This window comes from Oryctolagus cuniculus, chromosome 6 (genome assembly GCF_051225735.1).
Source record: "Oryctolagus cuniculus isolate XC-2025 breed Fujian yellow rabbit chromosome 6, ASM5122573v1, whole genome shotgun sequence".
Classification (NCBI taxonomy): domain Eukaryota; kingdom Metazoa; phylum Chordata; class Mammalia; order Lagomorpha; family Leporidae; genus Oryctolagus; species Oryctolagus cuniculus.
The window spans coordinates 6,220,929-6,235,588 of NC_142872.1; the positions used below are offsets into that span (position 1 = coordinate 6,220,929).

Below are 14,660 nucleotides of genomic sequence, written 5' to 3' on the forward strand. Positions count from 1 at the left end.
TAGAAGGTGATTCAGGAAGAAATGGTTAATTGGAGTGTCTGCCAAGCGGTTGGAAATAGGAGAACAAGGCTGATGCTGAGTGGTGCTCTCCTTGTCTCTGTTTTCTGAAGGAACAAGTAGTTCTGGAATGTTCCCTGGTCCAGCAGTTGGTGAGCAGCCAATCAGAGGTGTTCTCGGCGTCAGGAATGGGCACAGCCACGGCACGTGCAGAGGGTGCACAGGGTGGGAAGCTGGGAGAGCCACAGGCGGAGGGGGGAAGCCACCGTGAATGCCCCTGCTCCCCACGGCCCTGCCCCGCCCGGCCCCCAGTCTGTTTTCTTTCTCTGTGGATTTGGGTGTTTCACACAAAAGATGTCGCACAACACAGGGCCTTTCGTGCCTGGCTTCTGTTACTTTTGCCTTCACTATTCAGTACTCAGTCCTTTCATGGCTGGATAACATTCCTCCATGTGTAGGTGCCACCATGCACTGGTCACTGGGATGTTTCTGCCTGAGCCGTCACTGCTGCCTGGCAGGGTGCTCATTAGTAGGCAGCTGAATTACGGGTCAAGGGAGGACTCAGCCAAGGGCTCTGATACCGGGGTGTGGCCGTCCCAAGGGTGCCGCAACTGCCGAGCCAAATGCCAGCCCCCGTTTTTATATTTTCTTTGAAGAAATATCTGCTTGAGACCTGTGTTCATTTTTAATTGGGTTGTTTTTCTCTTTGTTACCGAGTTGTAAGTACGCTTTATTTTCTAGTGTCCAAACCTTGTCAGATAAGTGACTTACAAATATTTGTTCCCATCCTGTGCATTGTCTCTCAATTTCTTGGCAATAGATAGTGTTTTTTGATGCTACAAACGCTTTCATAAACGTTTGTGGCTCTAGCTCCTTACCTAGGTTCCTTTGACTTCGAATTTGCGTGTGCAGAGGGAAGGGTCAGGCTTGGCCCCTTGCACGTGGACATGTGGTATCTGAGCACTGTGCTTTGTAAAGACTGCTCTTCCCCTTGGCACAGACTCGGCAGCTTTGTCGGAAATCAGGTAGCCGTGGAGGCGTGGGCTAACTTCTGGCCTCAGTTCTGTTTCACTCGTCTGTGTGTTTATCCTCATGCCAGTACCATGCTGTTTTGATTCCCGTACTTTTGTCGTAAGTCTTGTCGTCATGAGTGTGGGTTCTCCAGTGCTGTTGGTTAGGCTTGCGATTCCATAGGAGCGTACGAATCAGGCGGAGTGTGAGAAGATTGCACTGGCTCTGCTGGTCGCTCGCCCTGGGGAGAATTCCCATCCTGGCAAAACCGTAAACACAGAGTGTCTGCCCATTTGGTTGGTTGGGTCTTTTAAAATTTCCTTCAGCATCGTCTCAGAGTTTTCAGTGTGTAAGTGTTGGTCCTTAGTTAAATTTATTCTGATTATTTGATTCTTTTGTATGCTACTGTGGATGAGTTATTTTCCTGGTTTACTTTTTGGATTATTTGTGGCAGGTGTATAAAATATAACCGCATAGTGTGCTGACCTTATATCCTGCAACTTTGCCGAATTTGCTTGTGATTCAGAAGGGATTTGGCTTGTGGTTGTTCACTCGTGGTATCCCTGTCTGGCTGTGGCATCAGGGTAATAACAGCCTCAGAAATGAGGTGGAAGACGCCCCTTCCCAGCCCGTTCCTTTGGGGCAGTTTGAGGAAGGCTGACACTGTTCTGTGTTCGTGTGGTTGGCAGAATTCACCAGTGAAGTCTGGTGCCGGACTTTTCCGTGTGAGTTTTTTAATTCAATCTTTGATTAGATTTCTTATTATAGGCGTGTTCCCATTTTTTTTTTTTCTTCTTGAATCAGTTTTGCCAAGTGTGCGTTGTAGGAATTCTGTGCTTCCTAGGTTACATAACTTGTTGGCGCACAGTTGTTTACGGGTGGTTTATTTCTGGAAGGCGATGCCCCGCCTTCCTGTGATCTTAGTTGTCTGCATCTTTTCCCAGTTTTTCTTAGGTTTCTCAGTTTGTTGATCTTTTCAGAGACTAACTTGTGGTGGCAGGGATTGTGTTTCCATTCATTGTTCTGTCTCCATTCAGATCTTTATTGCTTCTTTGCTCCTGCTCCTGTTGGCCCTAGTTTGCTCTTCTATAGTTCCGTGCGGGATGACTTTGAGTTAGTAACGTGCGATGCCTGTCTTGTTAATATTGGCAGTTACAGCTGCGTTTGCTGCATCCCGGCGGGTCTGCCAGTGCTGCAGCCTCACTTTCATTTTTCTCTGAGCATCTTCCCGTTTCCGTTGTGACTGCTTTTCTGATTGAGAACATGTGGCTTAATTCCCGGATGCTTGTGAATGTTCTAGTTGTCCTGTTACTGATTAAGCTTCGCCCTGTTGCCATTGAAGAAGACACTTTGTTTGGTTGAAGTCTCTTTAAATTTGTGGACACTTTGTTTCTCACGTGATGGTCTATCCTGGGAAAATGTTCCATTTTCCTTCATAAAGGACTGTGAGGGAAAACACTGAAATAGTTATAGAATATTTTAATGTATGAGAGATTAATCTTGTGGGCCAGTTGATGAAATCAGGAAAAAGCCCCCAAAACCACAGAGCAGCAGCATGCATGGACAGTATTTCAGGATGGCAATGGGTCCTGAGGTGCCAGGAAAATCTCTGATTGCTGTTGGCAGTGGTCATAAGCACTGCTGCTACCACTGTGGCATTTGTAGTTAGCGGAATTGCCAAATTTGGTGAAAATAAAGATGCCGGTTTCTGCCTTCCAAGCTCACAGAGGATTCATACTGAATCCTCTGTCCAGACCCTCTGGGGACCCTGGGTTAAAAACCTCGTTAATGAGTTTGCCCTTCCATTTGCAAAACTCTGCTCTCAGCTGCTGGGCCCATCATTTTCTCTGGAGCCAAAGGTGGGAGAACGGGCCAGCCTGCGTGGCCCCCGCCACAAGCCATCTCTGAGCTGGAAAAGAGCCTTAGCAAGCGGCAACCCCTCCCGATGGCACGATGGCCCTGAGGGAGGTCACACAGGCTGCCTTCATCCAGGGTCCGGGACCGTCCTGATGGAAGCCAGAGGCTGCCGCTCCTGCCTCTGGTGCTGATGTCCACGAACCGTTGCAAACAGCTTTGGGGACAAACCCTGAAGCATTTGGTCAAAAAAGAAACTTGCATGTCTTAGGCTTAATTAGTATTTGTGAAGCACCAAGAGGTCTCTGTAGAAATGGCCTTGGTTACAGCAAATTAGTATTTTTAATTATTTTCATTAAAAATGGATATTTACAGGAAATTGGGCTGAAGGCCATCTGGCCCAGGCCCATTCCTGAGGGGACCATGAAGCGGTGAGGGGAGGAGGCAGGAGCCGGAGCAGAAGGGGCCAGACTATTAACAGCCTGGGCGGCTGCCGCAAAGCTGGCCACTGGAGGCTCGGGAGCACGCGGGAGCACTGCTCTGAAATTTCGGGGGGACCGTTTCATATTTCGGCATTAAAATACGGCAATACGTGAGAGAACTGTTGAAAGATAATGGAACACGGGATGAAAAGGTGCGTTCACCCCAGTGCCGGCAGATCTTGAAGTCCACGCAGAGTTTCTGTCATAATCTGTAGTTCTCTGTTGCTCCTGGAAGACCCGTGTCGGCATGGACTTCAGTCAGGCTCACCCGGTGTTTCTTGGGGAGTTGCTGGTGTAGGCAGCCAAGCGCATCTGATCCGTGTAACCCTAGGCTGGGACTTTGGCACTGGAGACCCCTGCATGGGTCACATGATCCTCCCCGGGCCAATCCAGCGTGGCCGGGAGAGCGCCCTTCAGGACTACACTTGGGCGCTGGCCTCGGCTGCCTCCTGCATCCACTCCTGAGCTGAGGGAGGCGGCCTGGTCCTGGTCCTGGCTGGTGCAGAGGACACGCGCGGTCTGCATCCGACACTCCCGTTTCCGTGGGCCCAGTCCTGGACGCCCCTCCTGAGCTGAGGGAGGCGGCCTGGTCCTGGTCCTGGCTGGCACAGAGGACACATGCGGTCTCTGAGTCCGACACTCCCCGTTTCCGTGGGCCCAGTCCTGGACACCCCTCCTGAGCTTAGGGAGGCGGCCTGGTCCTCGTCCCGGCTGGTACAGAGGACGCAGAGGACACACGCGGTCTCTGCGTCCGACACTCCCCGTTTCCGTGGGCCCGGTCCTGGACGCCCCTCCCTTCCCTGGCTCCTCTGCCTCTCCCTTCCCTGGCTCCTCTGCCCCTCCCGCTGGGTTTGGGTTAAATCTGGGGGCACAGGAAGTCCTCTTTCCTCATGCACAGCTGACCCTGTGCCCGCCCACCCAGAGCTGCCGTCGGGAGGCCCCGTGTCCTGTTTCTGCCTCAGCTCGTCTTCAGGTTTGTTCTCAGCCAGCCCCCACCCCCACCCCCCGCTCAAGGTGGTCGATACGCAGGCCCCGGGGGAGGCCACCCCTCGGCTGCCTCCTGGAAAGCCTGGGCCTGCTCGTCCAGAGCTCGGACTCCTTGTCCTCCCCGCCCTGGGACTCCACCCTCCACCATCTGCGCAGTCAGGGGGTCTTCCCCCTCTGATGTCACAGTGAACTCTTCCTGATGTTTTGTTTCTGCCCAAACATTGTGACCGCTTCCTACAGGCCTGGCTCTTGGTTTTCAAGCCAAGTGTTGAAAATTCTCCCCAACTGTGCCTTGAACTTGCACTGGTGCCTGACCTTGCAACCTCGCTTAGTTACTGACAGTTCCTTCCTAAGTAACTGAGGTCTCCACTGAGCAGGTGAATCACTTGAGTGAGGTCTGTGTATAATTCTTTAACACCTGCTGTATCTAGCAGAACACAATGAACATTTGTTCATTCCAGAAATGTTATTTGGAACCCTTTACGCTCATGGCACTCTGAGACACAGGCTGGGATGGGCCGATGAGAAAATGGGGCTAGAATCTCGGGAGTCTCCCTGCGGGAGGGAGCTGGGCTCATAGCTGCAGCATTGCAGGGTGACGGTGACGGGTGTCAGTGCTTAGGAGACGCTCACAAAGACACAGGGAGGGGAGACAAAATCAGTGACAGGACGTGGGCAAAATTTTCTGCTTTGCCTCTGAGAGAGGGGCAGATCACAGAGGCGTTCCCCGGGCGCCATGCTTGCACACCTGTGTCCCAGAGTTCCGTGTGCAGCAAAGCACCCTGGTGAGGGCGCTGCAGACACGTTGGTCCCAAGCCTGGACTTACAGCGAGGGGTCTCTGAGGCTCTCAGGAATCCCAGGGGGCACGGGAAGGCGAAGCTCCAGGGTGCGCTGCCCTGCACTTGAGGGGCGACCCTGGCTGCCCGCAGAGGGAGAGGGTGCTTAGCGAATCCTGTGGACGCTGCCCTGTGAGAGAGGAGACTTCTGGACAGAGGGCGGGCGAGGCCGCAGGGAGAGGCCGCCCAGTAGGGCACAGCCCTGGAAAGCAGAGCCATAGCTTGGGTTCTGCCGGTTCCGGAAACCCGTTCACCCAAATCCAGTTCAGTTGGGCACACTGGCCTGTGGGCAAGGGGACTCTGGGAGAATTGGCCTGTTTCCTGGATATCTTGGGACAAACACTTGGTGTAGAAACTTTGAAATTCATGTGTTCAAGGAGTCTTTGAAAGTTTTTTCACTAAAAATACTTAAATACAATGAATATTAGAAAACACTAAAAGTAATGAAAACACATGTTGGTGATAGTTGTCTGTGAACTCCATGAAGTTTCCATGTATATAGAGGGAGAAGATGGGCAAAGCAGCATTTGTCTCTCTCCTGCTGGGCATTGATACTCGGCAGGGGACTTGGCGTATCTTTTTTTTTTTTTTTTTTTTTTTTTTTAAGATTTATCTATTTATTTGAGAGGTAGAGTTACAGAGAGAGGAAGAAACAGAGAGAAACATCTTCTATCTGCTGGTTCACTCCCCTAATGTGGCTGGAGCTGGGCTGATCCAAAGCCAGGGGCCAGGAGATTCTTCCAGGTCCCTCATGAGGGTCAGGGACCCAAGCACTTGGGTCACCTTCTACTGCTTTCCCAGGCCGTCAGCAGGGGGCTGGATTGGAAGGGGAGCAGCGTCCACATGGGTTGCCAGCACTGCAGATGGAGGCTTAGCCTGCTACACCACAGTGCCAGACCTCTGGCATATCTTATTCACCCTTTTAGGAAGGCTTTAAAAGAAGATTTATTTATTTATTTAAAAGTCAGGGGGAGAGAGAGAGATCTTCCATCTGCTGGTTCACCCCCCAATGGCATCAACAGCCAGGTCTAACCTAGAACCCCACATTGGTGGCAGCTGCCCAAGTACTTGAACCACCTTCTACTGCCTCCCCAGGCACATTAGTAGGGAGTTGTGTTGGAAGGGTTGTAGCCTGGAGCAGAACCGGTGCTCTGATATGGGAGCCAGCACCCCGGGAGGAGGCTTAACCCACTGCACCACAACACTGGCCCACCCAGGGTTCCGGGGTCGCATTAACTGTGCTGTTTTTCAGTTGAGAAAGAGTGAGTATCCCGTAGAAGGTAAGGATTTGGCCCTCACTGCCCTTGGCGGAGCGCAGATTGGCTGGGTTTCCGTGCCCTGTGCTTTCCACGCTGACACACAGCCTACAGCTGTGTTGCAGTCAGTTGATGAGGGGACGCGGGTAGAACAGGCTGACAGAGGCAGGCAGGAGCCATAGCTTGAGAGTTGTCCCAAGAGCTTGACCCTGACCACTGGGAGGGAGCCACTGGCCACTGGAAGAAAGAATGACAACAGCATTTTTGGATTGTGCTTTAAAAAGATCAATTTTATAATCCTGTTTCCAGTGTCAGGAAGGCCCCTAAAAATCCACTGGAATAGATTCAATAAGAAATATGAGGATACTTCAAAAGTTTTTGGAAAAAAAGCAAATAAAAGACAAGTTTGTTTGGTTTAAAAAAATTGAAGTCCATCCATAGGTTTTTTTGTACTACGAATTTTCCATGAATTTTTGAAGACTGTAATAATCTAACCAAGGGGCCTGCGTTCTGGTTAAGCCACCACCAGCGACACAGGCACCCCTTGTGGGCACAAGTCCATGCCCACCTGCTCCACTTCTGATCAGCTCCCTGCCAGTGCACCAAGGAGGGCAGTGGAAGATGGCCCGGGTGCTTAGGCCCCTGCCACCTACATGGGGAAAATGGATGGAGCTCCTGGCTCTGGCCTGGCCTGGCCTAGCCTAGCCCAGCCCCAGCTCTTGTGACCATTTGAGGAATGAACTGACGATGGAAGATCATTGCTCACCCCTGCCCCACTGCTGCCCTGTGTAACTCTGCATTTCAAATAAACAAATCCTTAAAAACTAACCTAGCTAGGATTGCAGTGTAAGTTGGCAGGACCAAACATTTTAGAGAGGGAGATTGGCAATCCAGCAGAAACAGGGGATTGATTCCATGTAGGGCCCTAGAGAAGGAGGCGACATCATGGCGAAAACGTGGCTGCTGGGAGGTTTGGAGACGATTGCAAGGAGCAGTGAGCGGGAGCTGTGAGGACAGCCAGTGTCCTGAAGAGGTCAGAGCGGCGAGGATGGAGCGCCCTGTGATGTTCAGGGGGAGAAGTCGCAAGGTCGTGTATGGCCACGGCCAGCAAGGCTTTGCCCCTGGAGGTGGGGAGCGGGGAAGGAGGGGCCAGCTCTCTGTGAACTCTCTTCCCAGCAGGTGGGTTGTAAAGGGATAGCAAAAGAGGGTCAGAACCTGGAGTCGACCAGAAGTCTCAGCTCAGTTTCTGGCTGCATGGCATGAACCCGTGCTTCCACGGTCTCTCAGCCGCTGATGGGCTCCTCGCGGCCAGGCTGTGGCTGCTGCTGTTGGCGGTTCGCAGGACCCCCGCTGACTGTTGTCGGTCCCACGTGTCCCCCGCTGCCCTCCCTGTGCGGCAGCGACCCCATGTCCAAGGGTGAGCAGGGAGCGTTACCCCCATGCAGGGTCCTCCTTTCCTGGCCACCGGCCCACTGGTGCTAGGGACCTACAGTGACAAGGTGTCCATGGTAACTTGGAGTTCAGTGCGTCCTCACCATGGCCACTGGGGAGCTCACTCCCCTTACCTTCCTGGGGACTGGGACGCCAGGCCACACCCATGACAGTGGGGAAGGCAAGCCCTTGGGTTGTGGGTTTGTGCATTGTGGACACTGGGGTCCTGGCTCCACTTATCCACTGACGGAACATATGCAGGGGGATGTCAGAAATTCAGGAAAACATGGCCTCTAAGAAACTAAGCCTGTGCTTCAAATTCGTCGTGTGCCTGAGTAAAGGAATCTTACTCAGCTTAGGAATCTTTGCTTTAATCCCGTCTCCCGTGAGCTTGTGGAGCCCCCCAGAGGGTGTGCCCCGCCCCGCCGGGTGCGCTTCCCGAGCTCTCGGCGCTGCGTCTTCAGCGGGCCGGCCCAGCACCCGTCTGGCCGGCTCCTCCTGGGCGGCGAGGGGAATTCCGAGGCCAGTGGATCCTGGTCACACCCTGTCAGCCCAGCACGACTCGGAAGCGGTTTTCCTGGTCCAGGCAGTGCTGGGTGGGATCCCACGTGTTGGACCAGAGGGCCTTGTGAGTCTCAGTTGGTAGCACCAGTGTCAACGTGGGGGCAGGGGCGGCAGGCTGTTACCTGGAGCAGGCGCCAGGACTGGTACTAGAGAGGAGGGGCACCCAAGGTAGAGGCGTCCGATGCACCGGGCGCATCACCGGGTGCCAGGTGAGTCTCTGAGGAAAGGCATGGCATCAGACTTGGTTCCTGCCCCGGGCTGCTGACACATGGGCATGCCAGGAGAAGTCCTGGGGACGGGAAGCCCGAGGTTGGCCCGGGAGTAGCCTCCAGCTGTGCCCACCATGATTGTTTCACTCCGGCACTGGGGAGTCAGAGGAGAGCTGTGCAGGCCATCCTGGACTCTCCCTAGTGGAGTGCCACTCCTCCATGGAGGGCTCTGTGCTGGATGTCCACAGGAAGGGGAATCCATCACTGTTTCCATGACTGTAGGTCCATCCACATCCATGTCCTCCCCGGAATTTGTCTCCAGTTCTCCAGTAGTGTCTGTGTTGGGCCCCCGAGCAGCTGAAAAACCATCCTCCGTTGCCTAGGAGACCTTGCATAACCACACGCAGGGCGGCCGTGTGTTTCACTTGAAAGATGGACAGCCAGGTGTGCTGATCACAGCCCTGTGCGTGGCTCCTCCTGCAGCGACTGGTTGTAGGGAGCTGCTCGAGAGGCCAGGGTGGAAGGTGTTGGAGGGGAGCCCAGGCAACGGAGCTGGGTGCCGTGGCGTCTGTGCCGTCCTTCCAAGCAATGCTTTAGGCCTATGGGACCCGCTCAGACTTAACCTTGAAGTTAGCATTTCTGCAGTAGAGGAGACGGCTGCCGAGCTCCTCCATTCTTGGGATTGGTGAGTCTTCCCACACCCAGCTCCTGGTGCGAACCTTGGCCATACTCTCTCTTTGTGGCCCGTAGCCAAGTCCTTCGTCTTAGCTAGGGCCACACAGCATGGCTGAAGGTGTTTCTCAGGTGGCCAAGTGGTCCTCTGCCTTGGAATTCACAGCCTTGCCTGGAGTCCCAGGGAATGCTGGAGTCTCTGGGGGGTCCGGGATTCCTCATCACACCCGTATGTCAGCTGGGAGCTCCACCCGGAGAGCAGGCAACTTCTTCACGTCCTGGGCCTGAGGCAAAACCCTTTGTCCTGTGGGCCTCTCCGCAAATGACGGCTTTTCAAGTCTCTGGATGGAGATATCAGAGAGCTTTCCCAAGCAGTGTGTGGGCTACCCTCAGATCCCAGGAGAGCCAGTGTGTGCTTTTCAGTGGAGAACTTGTGAGGTGCAGCACTCGGTCTTTGCCTGGGGCGGACGTCCCAACCATTTGGCCACTGCAGCCCTAAAGAAGTCACCAAAGTAGCAGAACCTGGAATTTCCATGAGCTGGCGTCAGGGGCTAGTTGTGGGATGGCACCCACAGTCGTTAGCCAAGGGAAGATACACATCAGGGATTCCCCTGTAGAGGGGGGTGCCTGGGAAGACTGTGCAGAACTCTGAGGGGCACCCTGGGAGCCTGTGAGGAAGGGACAAGTCTGTTAGGGCCCTGGGGCCGTGCCCTCCCCAGGGCTGGGACTCAGACTCAGCCCTGGGAAATCAGAGTGTGCACGACCTCCGTACACACAGGAGATGCCTCGCTGGGTGCCGGTGGGTGAGCTCACAGACGGCGTCAGTCTCGGGCCTGGTCAGCATCGTGAGTGGGCCCTGGGCTGTGCGGGACCAGTGTGGAGAGAATGGCGGGGATCTGCTGTGCAGGCTTCCAGTGACTTGGGCAGTGGGTGGACTGGCCAGAGCCAGGGCCCGGGAGCTTGTCACCCATCGGGCAGTGGAAGGCTCTGGTCTTGGTGTCCGCATGCGAAGGGCTTCATGAGGTTATCAGTGGGCCAAGTCCTCAAGGGATCCTGTGCTCTCGGGGCACCAGAGCCCCGTGTCCTGTGGTGCCCCTGCCAGTGCCCCGTGTGGGTGGGGAATAGCCACCTGCTCACTGCAGGGCAGCTGCTGAAGTGCTCCACACCCCTCTCCCCTGCTGTGACCGGGACTGGCTGTCAGATTCTGAAACTCTGTTTCTTTCCGTGTCTCCTGATAATGCCGGGTCCTGTGGCTCTGATGGCCGTGTGGTCTGGACTCAGTGCCCTGTATGATAGTCAGGTCCGCCTTGCGTCTCCACGGCAGGTGCCGTTCTGGAAGAACATCATTGTTGACACCGTGAAGCCCAGTCTCTCGGAGCGGGAATTCTGCCCTGTGGGAAGTAGTGCCCCCTCAGTTCCCAGGACCAGTGCAGCCTGCTGGTGGAGATGGAAGGCTCATTGTCTAGGACCTGTGGAAGCACAGCTGGGGAGTGAGTCCTGGTGCTCCTGCCTCCTGAAGCCGTCCAGCCCCAGGGCCCTGCCCAGGCACTTTCAGCATCTGCGCCTCGTTTAGCTCTGGCCTGTGGAGGCGCGGTTTCAAGCGGCCATCCCACCAGCGCATCAGGACCGGATCCCCACGGCGACATCGACTCTGTGCCCCTTTGTGCTCCCCTCTCTTCCTCCCCCTGCTCCAGCCCTAACTCTTTGTAAATCCATCCTACCCACTCCTGATAAAATGCACATCTCCATGGGCAGATGGACAGGCAGATGGACAGATGATAGGTTGATAGGCAGGTAGAGAGATAGATACGTAGGTGGGTAGTAGGTAGAGAGATGGTAATTAGATACATGCACAGATGATAGGCAGGTGGATGGATAGATGAGTGGATGGGTAGGTAGGTAGATAGTGTTTAGGTAGATAGATGGATGATAGGTGGATGATGGATGATAGTTAGCTACATGATAGATAGATGGTTGGATGAATGGGTAAGTAGGTGGATAGATGTGTAGGTAGGTAGGTAGATGATAGAGAGATAGATGACAGCAGATAGATGACAGATGATAGGTACATAGGTATAGATAGATGAAAGGTGGATGGATGGATGATAGCTACCTGATAAATAGACGGATGAATGGGTGAGTAGGTGCGTAGATGTGTAGATAGGTAGATGATAGGTAGGTAGATAGATAGACAGACAGACAGACAGACAGATGTAGATAGAGCAGACCCTTTGTTGTGCAGCTGTTTCCTCCCAGGGAGGGAACCCTGTCCCCCATCGAGCTTTACCCAGAGCCTGCCGCTCTTCAGTTCAGCCCAGCTGAGAATGTTGCAAAGCTGCTGCGTGCTGGGGTTCCCACACCTCGTTCACCATGAGCCTTAAATATCATTGCTGCCTGGCTGGTAAGGGATCCATCTCCAGAATCCATGGCAACGTCTTGGTACAGCCAATCCCTGTGCCCCTGGAAGCCCAGCGGAGGGGAGGTGTGGATGTAGGTTTGGAGGAGAAGGAAAGGAGACTGAGATCATGGACTTGGGGAGTGAAGCAGAGGAGGGCAGGCGCCGGGGCTGTGCTGGCCGCCAGCTGCACTGCCGTGGCCGACGCTTGATCCTGCGTGTGTCCAGAGTTCCTCGTGGCCATTAAGAGCCCTGGACATGTAGGTTACACATGTACAGCAAACGTGACCGCACAGCCTGGTGTGGGAGAACCCACAACAGGGGCAGGGGCATGCAGTGGCGGCCCCGTCACAGCGTGGGAAGCAGCCAAAGAGAGAGTGGGGTGGGAGGCAGTGGCTGTGTGCGGGCTGGGGCTGCAGCGCTGTGATGCCCGAGAGGGGTTCACCCTCAATGACGGAGCACACAGCCTGCAGCTCACGCTGGGGCTTATGGACGGACAGACGGGCAGGCAGCCGCATGAGGACTCCGTGGAGAAATAGACAGATCCCAGCTTCTCAGTTTCAAGCCCTGATTCGTAGAACCCACACCGGATGCCGCGATGCTCCTTGCCTGCAGGGAAAGTCGAGTTTTCCGAGTAACTGATGCACGGAGAGCTGGCTGTGTGCTCTCAGCTCTGCTGAAGGATGTGGACATTGTGTAGCCTGACTTAATCTAGGACTCAAAACTTCTGAAACCACAGTGTTTAACTCCAGCGCTTGATTAACGCCCGAATTAATTAGTAAATCAGTTAATCTTACCATCCGATTGACAGTCAGACCAGTAGTAAAATGAAAATACCTTTAATGTGGAGGATGCCCAGTCGCTTATGTCCATTGAGGGCCTGGGTATTAGCTTTAAAATGCTTCCTGTGGTCCAGCAGTTTTATCGAATGCAGACCACGTTGGGACAGTCGGTGTCAGAGTGAATGACAATTTGAAGTTCAAATCGAGGCCCGTAATAATGAGGCTCAGTCACCTGGGCCACGTCCCGCTGTCAGCGTTAGCGCTCACGGCAGCAGGGCAGGAACGCGACATCCTGGATTTCAGGGAAGGTTCTGCTCTGAGTCACACGGAAGCCCGTCAGAAGCCAGCCTGCAGAGTGCTGGGCCGGGCTCAGTCCAGCTCGCACCGTGAGGGAAGCCAAGCCCTGGACGTGTCCTCTCAGATGCTGGCAACCCGGGGCAGTGGTCACTCGGATTCATCCTTTGTAGCGAGGACAGGAGAGGAAGGCATTTACGTGTTTGTCAGAGGGACAGCTGGGACCTGGGACTGACTGAAGAGACAGCACATGCACACACACGCGTGCCACAGGGAGGGGCTCGAGCAGTCACCAGAGAGGGGCAGGTGGCTCCTGGTGCAGCGAACGGAGGGAGAATCAGTGGGAGCAGGTGCAGGTGCGGCGTTGAGCACGGCCTTGTGGTTAGGCGGAGCCCACTCTGAACGTGGCAGGGAGAGCTGGCCTCCGGAGGTGACGGTAGGGCAGAGACCACTCTGCTGTCCTCTCTGGCTCCACCCAAAACTCAGGCTGCAGGCGCCGCCCCCTTCCGGCCTCCTGCCCACCTCGCCAGCACTTGCCTTGGACAGTCTCAGATTCCCGTGGCCTGCGTGGCACAGTGCCCTGTGGGAGCCAGGGCAGCAGAGGCTGGATCCCCCACGGGAACGGGCGCTGGACAGAACCAGGGCCTGCGCGAGGAAGGCAGTGAACACAGAGCAAAGCTTGCAGGGCTTGTACAGGGCTTATTGTGTGAGTCCTGGTTTTCTCACCTCCTTCCTGGCCTTGGGCTCTGTGCTCTCCTGTGTTTGTACAAGGCGGGGGTGAGAGGACAGGGAGAGGGGGAAGAGTAGGGAGAAGGAGAGGGGGAACTGCTCTAATACAGAGTCCATGGTGTCGTCCCCCCACCCCACCCCGCCAGCACTCCCCGTGGGGCTGAGCCCAAACCCGAGGCTGCCTTTCCCAGACTGCTTTGGGCAAGAACAGCCCTGCAGTGCGGAAATGATGTATTTCAAGTCATTTTCTTGCAAGTGGGGATCAGATAATGCACTCAGTGTTTGTAACTTTAACAATAAACATAGGACAGCTCAGCCTTTGCTAGAACGTGTCGTTTTCTTAGAAACCCAGTTTCCAGGGGAACCGGGCAGGATCCCCACTAAAATATTTCAAAGATTACATTTCACTTGAAATGACCACATTCGGAGAAAACTGGGAAATGACGACCAGAGAGGGAGCAGCCGTGGCTCTGTTCGCCTGAGGTCTCTCTTGAATCACAGCGTGCAGCTCCCTGTTTGCGAGACACACCTGGGAGCGGGCGGCTGCGTGCAGTGGACCTCTGTGAAAATGAGCCTGTCCGTCGCGTGAGCTGTGGAGTCATGATGTTTTCAAAGCAAAGACGTTTCCCTTCTCTGAAGGCAAGCGGGCCCGGAAACGCACAGCGTAGCCCATCAGCGTATCAGACCCGTCACTCAAAGCTCTTCCCTCTGGCTGCCCTGGGCCTTCCCTGCCTCCCACAGGCCTGGAAGCCGGGAAGCCTGGTGGGAGAGCCTGCCTCCTGCATGCCTGGATGGTGACAGCTCAGGGAGCACTGTTAGCAGCCAGCCCACGTGGGCTTTATTTAATGTGGCCTAGAGTCTCTGCACCAAGTAGTTGTTTGGTTTAAGTGCTGGGCATTGGTAAGTTTCCTCCTAAAAACATAATGGCGTTGGCTTGAGATGACTTAATCCAAACCTTCTTTCAGTGCCTGGAGCAGGAGGTAAAAATGTAAATCCCACCCCCCTGATTGACCGTCTCCCTCGTGGCTGATGGAAGTACCCTGGGGATTCCAGAAATTGAGGTGATGCTATTAGCCACGACTGATCTTCAGAGTAAGAACCGCGGCCGCGGGGTAGCCGTGACCGTGAACGCGGATCCCGCCCAGTGAGCGCTGCCTTTG

At 54.6% G+C, this 14,660-nt stretch overlaps 1 protein-coding gene across 5 annotated transcripts in view; it reads left to right on the top strand.

Annotated features, from left to right (window-relative positions):
- The window catches only part of KCNN2 (potassium calcium-activated channel subfamily N member 2), a 319,374-nt gene that overhangs the window by 140,251 nt on the left and 164,463 nt on the right, over nucleotides 1–14,660 (top strand). The window contains exon 1 of one of the 5 annotated variants that reach the window (XM_089334805.1): nucleotides 131–213. The exons of the other annotated variants lie outside the window; for them this stretch is intronic. The gene's annotated coding sequence lies outside the window, so the exon portion shown is untranslated. Of the gene's footprint in view, nucleotides 1–130; nucleotides 214–14,660 lie in introns of those variants that run through there. 5 annotated transcript variants of the gene reach the window in all.